This window comes from Amblyomma maculatum, chromosome 4, assembly GCF_055883805.1.
Source record: "Amblyomma maculatum isolate TAMU_Amacu chromosome 4, ASM5588380v1, whole genome shotgun sequence".
NCBI classification, from domain to species: Eukaryota; Metazoa; Arthropoda; class Arachnida; order Ixodida; family Ixodidae; genus Amblyomma; species Amblyomma maculatum.
In genome coordinates this window covers 179,424,574-179,442,385 of record NC_139347.1, presented here as the reverse complement: position 1 = coordinate 179,442,385, position 17,812 = coordinate 179,424,574, and the positions used below count along the sequence as shown (strand labels likewise).

The 17,812-nt window shown below is 48.2% G+C and overlaps 4 non-coding genes across 4 annotated transcripts; all 4 read right to left on the bottom strand.

Annotated features, from left to right (window-relative positions):
• Positions 1 to 339: 339 nt before the first annotated feature.
• TRNAL-CAA (transfer RNA leucine (anticodon CAA)) lies at positions 340 to 460 on the bottom strand. Its single transcript has 2 exons — positions 423 to 460; positions 340 to 385 (listed from the first exon to the last, which is right to left on the bottom strand). It is a non-coding gene; the product is annotated as a tRNA-Leu (tRNA).
• A 5,051-nt stretch (positions 461 to 5,511) lies between these two features.
• Positions 5,512 to 5,632, bottom strand: TRNAL-UAA (transfer RNA leucine (anticodon UAA)). The gene is made up of 2 exons: positions 5,595 to 5,632; positions 5,512 to 5,557 (listed from the first exon to the last, which is right to left on the bottom strand). It is a non-coding gene; the product is annotated as a tRNA-Leu (tRNA).
• Positions 5,633 to 10,591: 4,959 nt separating this feature from the next.
• Positions 10,592 to 10,712, bottom strand: TRNAL-CAA (transfer RNA leucine (anticodon CAA)). Its single transcript has 2 exons — positions 10,675 to 10,712; positions 10,592 to 10,637 (listed from the first exon to the last, which is right to left on the bottom strand). It is a non-coding gene; the product is annotated as a tRNA-Leu (tRNA).
• Positions 10,713 to 10,963: 251 nt separating this feature from the next.
• Positions 10,964 to 11,084, bottom strand: TRNAL-CAA (transfer RNA leucine (anticodon CAA)). The gene is made up of 2 exons: positions 11,047 to 11,084; positions 10,964 to 11,009 (listed from the first exon to the last, which is right to left on the bottom strand). It is a non-coding gene; the product is annotated as a tRNA-Leu (tRNA).
• Positions 11,085 to 17,812: the final 6,728 nt, after the last annotated feature.

The window sequence follows — 17,812 nt, the reverse complement described above, 5'->3', positions numbered from 1 at the left end:
CACAACGTCGGGGAGCGCACCAGCGTTGACAAGGGCGTCGCGGAAATCCTCGACCCTGTATGGCCTGACTCGCACATCGCCGTGCAAAAAAAGCATGTTAAAAACAACGCGTCCGGTGGGCAAAGTTGGCAGAATAATCTGATACTCGGTATCATCCATGTCCTCGAGCCTGTTTCCGCGGCTAGAAAGGGCCGCTATCGCCGCTCCACTGGAGCACATGATTCTGCGACCGTTCACTGCAGTGGCCGGAAGTAGAATCCTCGGCCATCCTGACACTGTTCTAGCCTGAATTTAGTTGCTTCACTACACTGCATTCTCGAAGTATGGCAAAAATAAATGTGTCAGAAGTGGGATTCGAACCCACGCCCACATCCGTGGACCAGAAGCCTCGGTTAGTTCGCACAGCGAACAAAGTAATAAACCTTGAGTCTGGCGCCTTAGACCACTCGGCCATCCTGACTTTTTTTTTCTTTATATCCGTGAAACACAAAACAAAAATACACATGATAAAACACGTCAACTACACTTGAGCTAACGCGTACGCGGCTAAAATCTTTTCAGATTCACCAACTCATCAAATAGACATTGCCATTGTAGTGGATCCTGCTGCATCCTGAAAATTTCCCGTATATACACCGCACTTTCAATGAAGTTTTCACGCGCAGATCATGTATTTATATCTGCGTGACGCACCTGCATTCGTGTTTTCCACAAACTATGGAGGCCAAGAAGCATACTAAATCATAAGGTGCATCATCGTTCTGCACTGGTAGGAATCTGATACCGTACGGAGTTAGGGGAAGTTCCTTTTTGATTGTCCTTTGGAGGACGTCCCATAGAAAGACAGCATCCCAGCACTGTAAGAAGACTTGTTCAATTGTCTCCGGTTTTTTGCACAACAGGCAATTTGTTGTCCATGGGACGAAGATACCTTTTTCATTCAGCCATGTTTTAACAGGGAGCGTATTAGAGTGAAGTTTGAAAAGGAACGTTTTAGCAGATGGCCTCACGGGCATCTTCTTGACTCTTTTCAAAACGCCCTGCCCTGGGCCTCCACAGTGTAATGCCCGGTAAAAAGGCACCGGCGGCATCACGTCAATGAGATCTTTATACAGTTTTTTTGGGGGGACATTGAAAAGGTAATCAAAAGAAAACCGCACTTCCAGCAACTTGCGCGAAAAGACAACCTCGCGCAGGTAGCCAGTCACAGTACCAGGCATGCTTTCACATGACACAATCCATTCAGGGAGCAGCCTCTGCAATTGCACTTGCATCACAGTTCTTAGAAAGGTATCTTTTTGATCACGCAGGAATATAAATCGCGAAACCACTTGACGCAAGAACAAATGGGCAAGGCCAAGCCCGCCCCTTTTAACAGAAATAAACAAATTCGTCCGGGCGGTTTTTTCCCATGTGGATGCCCAAATAAAAACAGCAAAAACGCGGTGCATTTTCTGAATTGAGGTTCGTGAGACACACAACACATTCATGAGGTACCACAGCCTCGAAATAAGGAAAGCATTGCAAATAGAAGCGCGCGAAAACATTGAGAGTTGCCTTCCTAGCCATGCATCCGCTTTTTCTTTCGCTCTGGATGTTTCTTCCATCCAGTGCACGTTGAGATCTCGATAAAATCTAAAGGCACGCCTAGATATCGCGTTGTGAGAGCAGACCATCGCAGCTTACAGAAGAAATCAGGTGTCACGTCCCAATCACCGTGCCAAAACCCAGAACTTTTCTCCCAATTGATCTTACATCCGGTTTGATCACAAAATGTTTGGACGACACCCGTAACTTCACAGATGCTCTTTCTAGTTGCACAAAACACTCCTATGTCTGCAGCATATGCTAGCATTTTCACGTTTGCTGATTGCAGCTTGAAACCTAAAATGCGATCGCTGTCAATGATAGCCAAGCAAAGTGGCTCTAAATACAGTGCAAAAAGCAGGGGTGAGAGCGGGCAGCCCTGCCTTACCGATGAACGTACTGCGATGCTGTCAGTCAGTTCACCATTCACTATAATACGGGTCGTGCAGTTCGCATACGTCATTTTAACACCCTCCACTATGACTTCACCAAGGTTAGAATGCTCCAAAATGGAAAAAAGAATTTCGTGAGAAACACGGTCAAAGGCTTTCGCCAGATCTAACTGCATCATGGCTATCTGACCACCGAGTGCATCAACACTTTCTAGTACAGCTCTTGCGACATGTAGATTTGTGGCAATGAATCGACCCTTGATGCCGCACGTTTGATGAGGCCCAACCAATTTTTTATTACGCTTTGCAGTCGTTTTGTTAAAACCTTCATGTACACCTTGTAGTCAACATTGGTGAGGCTAATCGGTCGATATGACCCCACCAACAGTCGTTTCTCCGGATCATCTGACTTGGGTATTAGAACAATGTGCGATGTAGAGAAAGACAATGGAACAGTATTACGTTCATAAGCTTCAGTGATTACACAGAGCATAAACTGAGCCGCATACTGCTGAAAAGTTTTAAAGAATGCGGCGCTTAGGCCATCCGGCCCAGGGGCCTTCCCAGGTGTCAGGTCATCTATTGCAGATACTATCTCCTGCAATGTTATCGGTGTTTCTAGGCGCGCTTTACTTTCGTCATCCAGTGCAGGCATCAGTCTTAGAAAATCTGTTCGAAAGCCGCCTACAGTCTCAAGCTTAGCGCTAAGCAGTTCTTCGAAGTGCTCTGTTACCGCACGATGAATATATTTAGCATCCTCTGTGATATGGCCGGCATATCTTATACTCCTTATTTCTTTCTGGGAGACGTATCTTTTCTCGTCTGCTAGCGCTCGTCTTGTCGGTACTTCTCCAGCCCAAAGTTTTTCAGCCCTTGCACGTATAACAGCCGCTGTGTATCTTACACTGTCGATTGTTGCCAACTCACTTTTTATCTCTCGTATTTTACAGGCGAAATGCCCTGGCACCGTACTTTCCATGCTAAAAAAACTGAAGTTGTTCATTCAGTTCTTTTTCTTTTTCTTTCTCTTTATGCCGCATCTTACTGCTCCTTTCTATGGATTTCAATTTGACCCACTCTTTGAAGCTGTCCCATGCCGCTGCAAAGGTTACTGGTCGCATAGCCAGACGACTTTCAAACTCGGTCTTAACTTCCGCAAGGAACTCTTCATCGGCGAGAAGTTTTGCATTCAGTTTCCATAGGTACCACTTAAAGCGCGATTTCTTTCCTGCCCTGCCGAACATTGCACTTACGAGACAATGATCGCTGAAAGACACAGGTTTGACCTCATATGTAGTACATAGGGAAACAAGATCAACCGAGGCATACACCTTGTCCAATCGAGCATGGCTATCACGCTGAAAGTGCGTGAACTCTGGTTGGTTTCCAGTGGAGAACACGCTACCAACATCCTCAAGGCCGTATTCATGCACAAGTGCATTCAACTGCTCGGAGCTTCTGTCTCTTCGAGGTTTACACTTCGCCGCTCTGTCCACAACTGCGCACACACAGTTGTAGTCACCAACTACGAGCAAGATTTTGTCGACCTTCAACCACGATTCAATAGACTCAAAAAACAATTCACGTTCCCGTTCTGAGTTGGGAGCATACAAACACAACACACGCCAGCATAAATTACAGTAGGTAAAATCAGTAACCAAAAGCCGACCACTTGGACAGGCAAAAACGGACTCTACGCTTACTCCCAGCGTGTTAAGTATAAATAAAAGGCATCCACCCGATACACCAACAGAATGGCATACACACACATAAAAGTTTGCTTGAAAAGAAGCCACCATATGGTCGGTGCTTTCTTAGCTCTCAATCTTTGATTCTTGCACAGCTGCTATATCTATATCATTATCCAAAAGGAGGCGACTGAGCTGGCATTGTCGCCTTCTCGCTCCCAGCCCTCTGACATTCAAAGTAGCTACCAGTAACGACGAAATAAGCTTAAGAGTCATGTATTAGAAAGAGACGCCCGTACCCGCATGGTGCCTACCTTCATGGTTGCGTGGCCTCCGCTTCTGAAGAACAGCGGCATATGTGTGCATGTAATGTCCTCCCAGCAGAACATCGGGCTGCATTCAAACGAAGTCCAAGCACCGTCTTTCATTTTTTTTTCCACACACCCCACTCTTGGTTGCAGAAAGTTCCTGACGCTGGTCAGTAGGCAGCCGACCCACAAATCGTTCAGGACACCACAAAACTACGGAGGCGGTTTCCCCGCCTGCCGCGTGTCGGCCGAGAAGTTAGGCTTCGGTCGCAAAGTTGCTCTTCGGATGCCCGCAGTTTTCGGCGGCGGCTCACCACAAACACCGCCTGGCAGCTGAGTCTCCTCGACGCTTTCCTCGTGCGGACGTTTCGCGGCAATTAAGGCTGCTGTCTCCGGCCCAACCGCCATGGCATCAGTACAGGAAGGCTCAGTACTGAGATGGTCCGCAGCATCAGAAAATTTGATTACGTCTTCTGACGCTTCCTTTGACGCGCTTTCGTGGTCCTGGGATGGAACGTTCAAGACATGCAGTGTTTCATTCTTTTCATTTGAGACCGTCACCTTATTCTTCTTAAAAACCGTCATGGAAGGCGCGTCCTGTTTCGTTGACTGACCTCAATGTCAGCAGCCTCCTCCGCATCCCCCTCGTCCATAATTAACTCGGACGAGTCTTCGCTGGTCCCAGGCCCGGCAATGCTAGCGTAGGTTCATGCACACTGGCTGTCTTCATGCCCGAACCGTCGACAGGTTCCGCAGCGAGGAACCCGGCACTCTTTGCGGATGTGACCCGTACTCCGGCAGCGTAGGCACAACGGGGGTCTGCCTGGCACAATCACTAGCGCCAACTCGCCGCTAACATTCAACTGATGCGTAAGGTCGTCGAGCTTCAAGCCAGCTTTCAGCTTCAGCGTGACGAGTCTAGTTGTGGAGCCCTTATCTAGCATACCTTTAACACGCCAGCGCTCCCGGGAAACCTCCGACACCTTTCCGTACGGCGCAAATGCAGCACGAACATCCTCGTTTGGCACGTTGTGTGGCAGCCAGTGAAGTTTGAGTCGCACGTACTGGTTCGCCGGGTCAATCACCAAGCAGCGACAGTTTTTTACACAAAGCTCACCTACACTTACAATCTTGTTCACCGCTTCAGTATCTTTGAGAGTGACGGCCCAGACGTGGCTCATCCGATACGCCCCCATTGCGATAACGTCGGGGATTAGCGAGTGTTGCGCTAAAGCATCCCGGAAATCTTCCACCCGGTACGGGCGGGCCCTGATATCGGCATGCAAAAAAACGGTATTCAAAACAAACCGACCTGTTGGCAGTCAGGCAAAACAACCTGGTAAGTATTGTCCTGTTCAGCAGTCCTTTTACCGCGGCCTCACATGGCCGCTGAAGCCGCTCCTGAGGAGCCCTGCATCCTGTGTCCGTTCACTGGTGTGGCCGGAAGCAGAATCCACTCGGCCATCCTGACACTGTTCTAGCCTGATTTCAGTTACTGCACTACACTGCATTCTCGAAGTATGGCAAAAATAAAGGTGTCAGAAGTGGGATTCGAACCCACGCCCACATCCGTGGACCAGAAGCCTCAGTTAGTTCGCATAGCGAACAAAGTAATAAACCTTAAGTCTGGCGCCTTAGAAAACTCGGCCATCCTGACTTTTTTTTTTCTTTTTTTTTATTGCCTGACTTTGACACAAATACACCGCACTGGAACTCAGAACAACATGAACAAAGGAATAATATATGTACACAAAACTAGTTCGCGTTGCCTAACCCCCACTGAGGGGCAGGCATTGTCATGTTAAAATTCCTTGAGCACCGTCAAAGGTTCCAGCTTTGACAGCCACTCAGGAGCACATGGTTGCAATTTAAGCACTTCGAGCCATCGCTGCACACTTTCGCGGAAATACATGCGGGCTGGCCGTGCATCTGGATCGCAGTGATAACCAGCCATTCGTGCGCGCCATATACTGTGGAGGCACATTAACATAACCTGGTCTAACGGCATATCATCATGTTTATCCAATGGTAAATACCTAATGCCATGGGAATCAAGTGGCAACTGCTTTTTTATTGTCCTTTGCAGAACATCCCACAAATATACCCCCTCCCAGCAATGCAAAAATACGTGATCTATTGTCTCTGGCTGTTTGCAGATGAGACATTGGGCCCCCCACGGTAGGAACATACCCTTTTCCTCCATAAATGATTTTACACACAAAGTACCGGTATGTAGCATAAAGAAAAACGTTTTAGCTCCCGGAGCAACTTGCATTTTCTTTACTCGTTTTAATACATTACTTCCTGTGCCTCCATAGTATAAAGCTTGGTACAAAGGCACCGGGAACACCACTTCACAAACATCCTTGTATAATGTTCTCCTGTTAACATTACTTAAATACTCTTTCGAAAAACGTGCGCTTAAGAATTTCACGCTCAAAACAATTTGCCTAAAGAATCCAAACAGAGAACCAGGCATACATTGAGTATAAACTACGAAATCAGGGAACGCTCTACCAAGTCTTTGTTGACACACTGTGCGCAGGAATGGATCACTGGCATCCCTAAAAAACCTAAACCGGTTGACAATCTGTCGCACAAACAAATGACCCAGACCAAGCCCCCCATTCTTCACCTGCCGGAACAAATTTGTCCGACTGCACCTCTCCCAACTCGAGGCCCAAACAAACACCGCAAAAACTCGATGCAATTTTTGCACATTTACACGGGAGCAATGCAACACTTGCATAACATACCATAACTTACTAATTAAAAACAGCTTGCAAACTGCGGATCTTGCAAATATTGATAATTGAGCGCTTTTCCATTTCTCCGCTTTTTCACTGGTTTCTTTGACTTGCTCTAGCCAATATGGCTCGCTTTCCTTGTAAAATTTCAAGGGCACACCCAAGTACTTTGCAGGCGTTGTAACCCACGACACATTAGCGAAAGTGTAGGGGGTCAGCTGCCATTCTCGGTGCCAAAATCCCAGGCACTTACCCCAGTTAACTTTACTCCCTGTGACTTTGCTAAAATGTTTTACCACATCCACTGTCTTCTTTATACTCTCCTTATTTACACAAAAAACCGCAACGTCATCTGCGTAAGCCAGCAATTTCACTTCTGACTCCTGCAGTCAAAACCATCAATGTCATTGTTTTGTAGGATGCTTAAACACAACGTTTCAATATAAATGCCGAACAAAAGAAGGCTGAGGGGGCAACCTTGGCGCACCGAACGTCGTACGTTGATGGCGGCCCATAGTGACTTATTGACAATTAATCTCGTAGTGGAGTTACGGGACGCCAAAGCCACTCCCTCTCGAATAACAGAGCCGACATTAACATAGTCTAATATACTGAACAAAATAGTATGTGCCACACAATCAAAAGCTTTCTCCAAGTCCAACTGCAGTAACGCAACACATGCATGAGTTGCATCGCAGCATTCGAGCACACTTCGCGCTTTGTGAATGTTCTGAAAGATAGATCGCCCTTTGATACCGCACGTTTGGTGAGGGCCCACTAGTTCCCATATAACCGTTGGTAGTCTGCCAGCAAGCACCTTCATATAAATCTTGTAATCAACGTTTGTCAGAGCAATGGGCCTGTAAGACGACAACTGCCTAAGCTTATCTGGTTGGTCAGTTTTCGGAATAAGTACTGTGTGCGACGATCCGAAAGACGCAGGCAGTGCCTTCAGTTCATACGCTTCATTAAATAAGGCACACAACAAAGGAGATAGCTGTTCCTTGAACGCTTCATAAAAAGCCGCACTCAGGCCATCAGGCCCGGGTGATTTCCCTGGGTTTAAATTTTCTATTGCCTGCTGCACTTCTTTTTCGCTTATTGGCCGCTCCAGTCTTTCTTTTTGTTCGTCATCAATTTTTGTCATCGTGTCAAGAAAGGATTCTTTGAAACGGTCCAAATTAACCTCTCGGGACGAAAATAGCTCTTCATAATACTCCCGGAAAGCTTTCGCGATTCCTTCGTTATCGGTCTCTGTGCGTCCTGCCCAATCTACCTCTGCCACGTGATTTCGCCTTGCATTTGCTTTTTCTATTCCCAACGATCTTTTTGTCGGCGTCTCATCCATGGCAAGTTTTTCCGCTCTCGCACGCACCAGTGCTCCGCGATAACGGTCTTCGTCATTCAGTTGAAGTCTTTGTTTTATTTTTCTAATATCGTCCATGTATAACCCTGGCGTGTTACACTCCAGGCCTAACAATTTATCTAGCAAAGATCTTAAATGCATTTCATTTTGTTTTTCTTGAAACCTTATGCAGCTGGCCTTTTCTATAGCTTTGATTTTTATTTGTTGCTTACACAGCTCCCATTCTTGACCCAGTTCGTGGCTGTCCTCCTGACAAATCCTACCAATTTCTTCTACTAGTCTGGTGAATTGCTCGTCATTCAGCAGTTTATTATTTAACTTCCACAATTCCCAACTAAAACCGCTACCTCTCTTTCTTGTTCCAATTGTACACTGAACCATGCAGTGATCTGAGTACGTTACCGCCAAAACATAATAATCCTGACATTTTGGAGCCAGTTCTGCGGCCACATAAATTCTGTCAAGGCGGGCGTGGCTAGCACCCTGAAAATGCGTATACTGAACCCGTCGCTCGCTCGTGAGACACTCTGCAACGTCTTCCAGTGCAAACTCGTCAATCAAGCGCGAAAGTTCCTCTGTGCTACGATCCCTAAATGTACGATGGCTAGTTTTGTCACCGGAGCTCAGTACACAATTGAAATCTCCCAGAAAGACAAGTTGCTTATCCGTGTTTAAATAATCTTCAACAAAATCAAACAAAGCAGCCCTCTCATCAACTACCGTAGGTGCATATATACAAACAGCACGCCACTCAGCCGAGCAAAAAATAAAATCGAGGACCACGCCCCGACCCGACGGAAAAGAAGCATGCGACTGCACTACAAGACCCGGCAACTTCTTCACAAACAGGACGCATCCAGCAGATGTACCGACTGCATGGCTGACAACTGCGTAAAACCGCGACGTGAAACGTTGCACCATGCTCTCGGTCTCTTGTTCACCCTCGACTTTTGTCTCTTGAACTCCAAGTATATCGATGTCATTTTCATTTAAAAGGCGCAGGACCTGGCTCTGCTTCCTTTTTGCTGCTAGACCTCTCACGTTAAGGGTCGCAACCTTTAGTGACAGTACATAAGATATTTTCTTAGAGTGAAAAGAGGCCAAGAGAATGGTGCTTACCCTTCACGTCTAGCATGGCGCTAGACGCTTTCGTTGACGCCAGAGCCATGAGGTTGGACTGGCAGACCTTGTGACGGGGGCGGCTTTTCGGCAGCTCTCCTGTCCGTCGAGACATTCGGTCTTGGTTTGAAGGTCGCCCTCCTCCCTATTGGCGTTTTTATCGGCGGCTCGTCGTTGCTAGCTGTATCTGCCTCATTCGTCTCACTGGCGCTCCCGTCGCGGGCACGCTTCGCAGGGCCCTGGACGTTGGTCGCTCGGCCGCTGCTCCCTTCGAGGGTCCCCCTTCTGCCCGCAGACTCCGGAAGTTCAATTTTTGAGCTCTCGGCATCGCTCACCTTTTCTTCTTCCGACGGTCCGTTGCTTGGCAGTGCCACTTCTCTGTCTGGTCCACCGAGCATCTCGTCACCACCCCCCGGGGGCACTAACATGCCTGTCGTTGCTGTCACCCTCTCGTCCTCTCCGACCCCTTTTGCGGCATCCTCCGTCTCTGCGACATCCATTCGGTGTTCCGTCATGTCCGCCCTCGCTGTTGGTGCAGTAGCCACTGCATACGTTCGTACGCAGTCTTCCTCCGAGTGGCCAAACCGCTTACACGTCGCACACCGCGGAATCTTACATTCCCGGCGCACATGACCGGTCCCGCGGCAGCGCAGGCACTGCATGGGCCGCCCAGGCACCACAACAAGGGCCAACTCCCCTGCTACTCTTATCTGGTGAGGCAGGTCTTCTATCTTCATCCCAGGCTTCAACTTCAGAAGCACGGTTCTCGTTGTTGAGCCCTTTTCGTGCACTCCCTGGACTCGCCACCGCTCACGGGTCACTTCCGTCACCTCGCCGAACGCCGCAAAAGCTGTTCGGATATCTTCATCCGCCACGCCGTGCAACATCCAGTGGAGCCGTAGCTTCACCTGTTGGTCCTCCGGGTCAATGACGATACACCGTCGACCTTTCACTTGAAGCTCCTTGAATGCTAGCAGCCGCTTGGTTGCTTCCGTGCTGTTCAAAGTCACCGCCCAGACATGGTTTATTTGGTAAGCCCCCAAGCCACCACGTCTGGGAGCGTACCAATCTTGGCCAGGGCGTCCCGGAAATCTTCAACCCTGAAGGGTCGCACTCGTACGTCACCGTGCAAAAAAACTGTGTTGAAAACAACACGTCCGGTGGGCAGATGCGGCAAAATAATCTGATATTCCTTATCGTCGTTTTCCTCAAGCCTGTTACCGCGGCCAGCCTGGGCCGCAATCGCCGCTCCGCCGGAGCTCATCATTCTGCGTCCGTACACGCCGGTGGCCGGAAGTAGAATGCTCGGCCATCCTGACACTGTTCTAGCCTGATTTTAGGTGCTGCACTACACTGCATTCTCGAAGTATCGCAAAAATAAATGTGTCAGAAGTGGGATTCGAACCCACGCCCACATCCGTGGACTAGAAGCCTCGGTTAGTTCGCATAGCGAACAAAGAAACAAACCTTGAGTCTGGCGCCTTAGACCACTCGGCCATCCTGACACTGTTCTAGGCTGATTTTAGTTGCTGCACTACACCGCATGATCGACGTATGGCAAAAATAAACGTGTCAGAAGTGCGATTGGAACCCACGCCCACATCTGTGGACCAGAAGCGTCGGTTAGTTCGCATAGCGAACGAAGTAATAAACCTTGAGTCTGGCGCCTTAGACCACTCGGCCATCCTGACACTGTTCTAGGCTGATTTTAGTTGCTGCACTACACTGCATTCTCGAAGTATGGCAAAAATAAATGTGTCAGAAGTGGGATTCGAACCCACGCCCACATCCGTGGACCAGAAGCCTTGGTTAGTTCGCATAGCGAACGAAGTACTAAACCTTGAGTCTGGCGCCTTAGACCACTCGGCCATCCTGACACTGTTCTAGCCTGATTTTAGTTGCTGCACTACACTGCATTCTCGAAGTATGGCAAAAATAAATGTGTCAGAAGTGGCATTCGAACCCACGCCCACACCCGTGGACTAGAAGCCTCGGTTAGTTCGCATAGCGAACAAAGAAATAAACCTTGAGTCTGGCGCCTTAGACCACTCGGCCATCCTGACACTGTTCTAGGCTGATTTTAGTTGCTGCACTACACCGCATGATCGCCGTATGGCAAAAATAAATGTGTCAGAGGTACGATTGGAAACCACGCCCACATCCGTGGACTAGAAGCCTCGATTAGTTCGCATAGCGAACAAAGTACTAAACCTTGAGTCTGGCGCCTTAGACCACTCGGCCATCCTGACACTGTTCTAGGCTGATTTTAGTTGCTGCACTACACCGCATGATCGACGTATGGCGAAAATAAATGTGTCAGAAGTGCGATTGGAACCGACGCCCACATCCGTGGACCAGAAGCCTCGGTTAGTTCGCATAGCGAACAAAGAAATAAACCTTGAGTCTGGCGCCTTAGACCACTCGGCCATCCCGACTTTTTTTTTTCTTTATTGCCGGTCCTCAGCTTTAACAAAACAAAGATAAAAAAATATGTACACAGTTATACAACAAGCGAAAATCCCCAAGAGAGGACCAGGCTTTGTCACATTAAAATTCTCTGAGTGTTGTCAAAGGCTTTAGCCTTGAGAGCCACTCTGGGACAGGATTCCGTATCTTCTGTATTTCTACAAACTTGCAGATGCTCTCTCGAAAATATATACGCGCTGGACGCGCTTCGGGGTCACAGTAGTACCCGGCCATACGAGAGCGCCATATACTGTGGAGGCCCACCAGCATGACTAAATCGAACGGGATCCCATCCTCATTTTTTGTTGGCAAGTACCTAATTCCGTGTGAATGCAACGGGAGCTGTTTCTTCATGGTCCTCTGTAGCACGTCCCAAAAATAAACCCCTTCCCAACAGTGCAAAAAAACATGGTCTATGGTCTCCGGTTGCTTGCAGATTAAGCAGTTTGGCCCCCCGGTAGAAACATCTCTTTTTCCTCCAAAAAAGATTTGACGGGTAAAGTTCCAGTGTGCACTTTAAAGAAAAAACTCTTGACTTCCGGCGATACATTCATTTTTTTAACCCTTTGCAACACATTACCGCCGAGGCCTCCACAGTACAAGGCCCTGTACAACGGCACCGGAAAGATAACATCGCACACATCTCTGTACAACGTTTTCCTTGTTACGCTGCTCAAATATTCCTTTGAAAACCGAGTAGTTAAGAATCTGACGCTGGTTACTATCTCTCGGAAATAACCAAAAATGCCTTCTGTCATGCATTTTGTTGCAACTACATACTCTGGCAAGGCTCGCCCTAGCCTTACTTGGCACACTGTGCGCAGGAAAGGATCTTCAACATCACGGAAAAACAAAAATCTGTTTTCCAGGTGCCTCACAAATAAGTGCCTAGGCCTCCGTCTTTGACCCGTCTGAACAAGTTTGTCCGCATGCACCTTTCCCAGCTAGAGGCCCATACAAAAACCGCAAAAATTCGATGTACCTTTGTATGTTAATTCGCGAGCAGTGGAGCACTTGCATCACATACCACAGTTCACTAATAAAAAACACGTTACATACAGTGGCTCCTGCAAACACGGATAAATGGGTACATTTCCACTTTTCTGCTTTTTCTTGTGTCTCTTGTGCCTGCACCTTCCAATACTGTTCAGTATCTCTGTAAAATTCCAACGGGACTCCAAGGTACTTTACAGGGGTCGTACACCAGGACACATTACCGAAAGTGTGAGGAGTATCCGGCCATTCTCGTGCCAGAACCCCACGCACTTTCCCCAGTTCACCTTGCTTCTCGTGACCAAACTACATCTTTTAACACCTTCTACCGCACTGATAATGCTATCCTTTGTGACACAAAAAATTGCTACATCATCTGCATATGCTAGGACTTTCACTTCCGCTTCATGCAGCCGAAAACCATGAACAGCATTATTCTGTATTATGTGGAAGCACAAAAATTCTTTCAACTCTAACAATGGTTCAACTTTCACCACCCATGCTGGTACTGCACTCATCGCTTTGTGCATTTCAACAAAGGTGTACATACACTCGCGAAAGTAGAGCCTTGCAGGGTGAGCTTCAGGGTCAACGTGGAAGCCCGCCATTCGGGACCGTCAAAGACTGTGTAATCCTAGCAACATTACGGTATATAGGGGTACATCATCTTCATTATCTGTCGGCAGGAACCTGATTCCGTGTGTATCTAAAGGTAATTCTTTTTTAAGTGGTCTTTGTAATACGTCCCAAAAATAAACCCCCTCCCAGCAGTGCAGAAAAACATGGTCTATTGTCTCTGGTTGTTTACATATTAGGCATTGTGAACCCCAAGGCAAATAAAACCCTTTTCTTCGAAAAATGTTTTCACCGATAATGTACCTGTATGTAGCTTAAAGAAAAACGTCTTTACCCCCGGAGAAACTGGCATTCTTTTCACGCGTTTTAGTACGTCTTGACCTAGACTCTCGCTGTACAAGGCTCTGTACATAGGAAGAGGAAAAAGGTTGTCACAAATATCGTTGTACAGTTTCTTCCTTTTGACTGTACTCAAGTATTCTACCGAAAAACGAGCAGTTAAAATTCGGACACTGCTTACTATTTCTTGAAAAAACTTGGAAATTCGCCCTGGAATAATTCTCGTAGAGACAACAAAATTGGGCACTGCCCGCACGAGCCTTTCTTGGCACGCAGTACGTAAGAAAGGGTCTGAGACGTCACGGAGGAAAATAAAACGATTAACCAGTTGGCGTACAAATAGATGAGCAAGCCCAAGTCCACCTTCTCGAACCCGGCGAAACAAGTTATCTCGGCTACACCTTTCCCATTTGGATGCCCAAAAAAAACTGAAAAACATCGATGAAGCTTTTGCACATTCAACCTGGAACAATGAAGCACCTGCATGACATACCACAACTTTGCCACAAAAAACAGATTGCACACAGTGGCTCGTGCGAAGATAGATAGCGCCGCCCCTTTCCACTTGTCGACCTTCTCGCTAATTTCTTGAGCTGGGGCATGCCAGAATGAATCACTGTCTTGATAGCATTCCAAAGGTACGCCCAAATACTTCACCGGTGTTGTGACCCAGGTTACGTTGGCAAAAACATTGGGTGTCGATGATCACTCCCCATGCCAGAACCCTAAGCACTTTCCCCAGTTTACTGGGCTTCCTGAGATCGCACTGAATTCTTTCACTATCTCAACAGCCTTGAGTACACTTTCTTTGTCCAAGCAGAAAACTGCTATGTCATCTGCGTACGCCAAGAGTTTCACCTCGCACATATGCAGTCGTTGGAAGCCCTGGACAAATTCGCTTCGTTTAATAGACAAGCACAAAGTTTCTATATAAATACAGAACAGAAGAGGGCTGAGGGGGCAGCCCTGGCGCACCGAGCGTTGCACATTTATTGGATCGCCCAGTTCCTTGTTGACAATCAATCTCGTGGTGCAGTTTCGGTACGCCAGGGCCACGCCCTCTGTGATAACAGAACCTACGTTTATGTAGTCCAAAATAGAAAACAAAGCATCATGAGAAACACAATCAAAAGCCTTTTCCAAGTCGAGCTGGAGAACCGCGACCCTAGCGCGAACAGCGTCGCTGCTCTCCAGCACGCACCTCGCCTTATGTATATTAGTAGTTATGGACCGCCCTTTGATGCCACAAGTCTGATGGGTGCCGAATATCTCTTGAATTACTGTCTGCAGCCTGGCCGCAAGAACTTTCATTAGAATTTTGTAATCTACATTTAATAGTGATATAGGTCTGTATGATGTCACAAATCCTAATTTCTCCGTTTCATTAGTTCTAGGTATTAACACAGGGTGTGACGTGGCAAACGAAGGCGGCAACACTTTAAGGTGGAAACCTTCGTTAAAAACTTCTGCCAAAAGCGGGGATAGCTCTTCCTTAAATGCTATGTAGAAAGCTGCGCTCAAACCGTCAGGCCCAGGCGACTTCCCTGGGTTTAGGTTTTCTATTGCTCGTGCTACTTCTTGCTCGGAAATTTCCTGCTCTAGTCTTTCTTTTGTGCAGTTGTCCAGTCGGGGTAATGAAGAAACAAACACCCCCTTAAACTTCTCCAACTCAATGTCCCTTATTGCGAATAGCTGCTGATAGTAATCATAGAACGCACGTGCTATGTCATCCTTATCCGTCATACGGCTGCCGTTCCATTCTATTTCTAGTATTTCGTTTCGACGAGCGCGTGCTTTTTCGAGACTGAGGGCCCGCTTAGGGGGGCCTCGCCAGCTGTCAATCTTTCAAACCTTGCACGAACGATCGCTCCACGATATCGTTCCTCATCCATTAACTCTATTTTCTTTTTAATATGTCATCTTTATACACCCACGGCTGTTTGCTTTGCTGAGCAACTAACATGTTTAGTGTTGACCTTAGTCCTGCCTCTTCTCGCTTTTTATTATGACGAATGCAACTACCTCTTTCTATCGCTTTCATCTTTATTTCTTGTTTAAATAGCTCCCACTGCTCCCCAATGTTACTGTTGGGTCGCTTCTCTATTTCTTTTGTCTTCTCTAATATAGTATCACGTAAAATCTGGTGATCTAAGAGTTTAGGATTAAACTTCCAGAGTTCCCAGAGGAAATGTTTGCTTTGATTTCTAGGTCCAATACTGCACTTCACAAGACAGTGATCGGAAAACGAAATCGCGACAACGGCATAATTTTGACAGTTTGGTATCGCATCCAACGATACATAAATCCGATCGAGTCGCTCATGACTGGATCCCTGGATATGAGTGTAAAGCACACTGCGCGCACCATCCAAACTCTCCGCAACGTCTTCCAGCGAAAATTCACCAATCATCTGGGACAAACAGTCAGTGCTTGCGTCTTTGTAGGCACGGTTTGAGGTCTTATCTTTAGCGCTTAGCACGCAGTTAAAATCCCCCATCACCACGAGTTTCCTCTCTGAACTTAAATATCGTTGCATGCTTGTGAAGAAGTTGAACCTTTCTTCAACAGTATTGGGTGCATACACACACAGAACGCGTCATTCGCTATTGTGAAAAATGACGTCGCAGACAATGAGCCTTCCACATGCGGATGAGGTCACGGCCTGCACTGTCAGCCCTGGCAACCGCCTAACAAGCAGAAGGCACCGAGCCGATGAACTCACCGCGTGACTAACATCCACGTCATACCTTGACGTGAAACGCTGCACCATGCTCCCAGTCGCCTCCTCCCCTTCCACTTTGGTTTCTTGAACCGCTAGCACGTCTATGTCTAGCTCTGTCAAAAGGCGATGTACTTAGATTTGTTGTCGTCTCCCTGCCAACCCACGGACGTTAAGCGTTGCGACGCTCAGGGCCTGTTTCATCGCCATTTTCATGTATAAGGAGGACACCGGGAGCAAGGCGCTTACCTTCCACGTCTAGCGTTCCGCTAGACAGTTCCAGAGGTCCCACCGCCATCACTTGTGGTGGGCCCGACTTGCTGCGGGGAAGGCTTTTCAGCGGTTTTCCTGACTGCCGAGGTATTAGGTTTGGGCCTGAACGGTGGTCGTCGGCTCTGTGTCGCTTTCGCTGGTGGCTCCTCGTTGTTGATGGGTTCCCTTTGTCAGCACAGTTGCCGGCCTCAGCATGCGGACGCTTTGGCGCACAAGCGGTGCCCGTTGGCCGAGCTCCGACTTCCGTGATAGCACTCACACTCATTGTTGGTCCCTGTTGTGCGGCGCCTTGACTGAACACGTCCTCTTTCAAGGACAACTCCGATACAGCCGACGCTGGCTCTTGAGTGCTGGTGTCCACGCACACCTCTTTATCCGTGCCATGCGATGTCGCCACATTATCTGACACTGCGGAACCTCCCGTTTTGTCTTGGGTTCCCTTCGCTGCTTCTTGAGCCTCGGCAACGTCCATCACGTCCTCGGGCGTCTCCTCTCTCATAGCTGGTACCGTTGCCGCCGCGTACGTGCGCACACACTCCACTTCCGTGTGTCCGAAGCGCCGGCAGCGAGAGCAACGCGGCACTTTACACTCTCGTCGCACGTGTCCGGAGCCGTGGCAACGTAGACATTGAATAGGCCTTCCGGGCACTACGACGAGGGCCAACTCGCTTGCTACCCTCAGTTGATGGGGAAGGTCATCCAATTTCATCCCTGTCTTCAACTTCAGGAGTACGGACCGTGTTGTGGAGCCTTTTTCGTTTACACCCGAGACGCGCCATCGTTCACGTGTGACTTCGGTTACGTTGCCGAATGGGGCGAAAGCCGTCCGAATATCTTCGTCAGCGACACCGTGGAGCATCCAGTTAAGTCGGAGGCGGACTTGCTGGTCTTGAGGGTCGAAAATCATGCATCGTCGCCCCTTAACGTTAAGCTCTTTCAAAGCATAGATGCGCTTTGTGGCTTCAGCGGTCTTGAAAGTGACAGCCCATACGTGATTTACCTGATACGCCCCCAAGGCGACAACCTCGGGGAGCGCGTCCGTCTCGGCGAGCGCATCGCGGAAATCCTCGACTCGGGAGGGTCTAGCTTTAACATCTCCGTGCAAAAAAATCGTGTTTAACCCAACACGTCCTGTAGGCAGCTGAGGCAAAACGATCTGATACTCGCTATCAGTACTTGCGTCGGACCTGTTTCCGCGGCCAGCCTGGCCCGCTCCGGTGGAGCCCATGATCCTGCGTC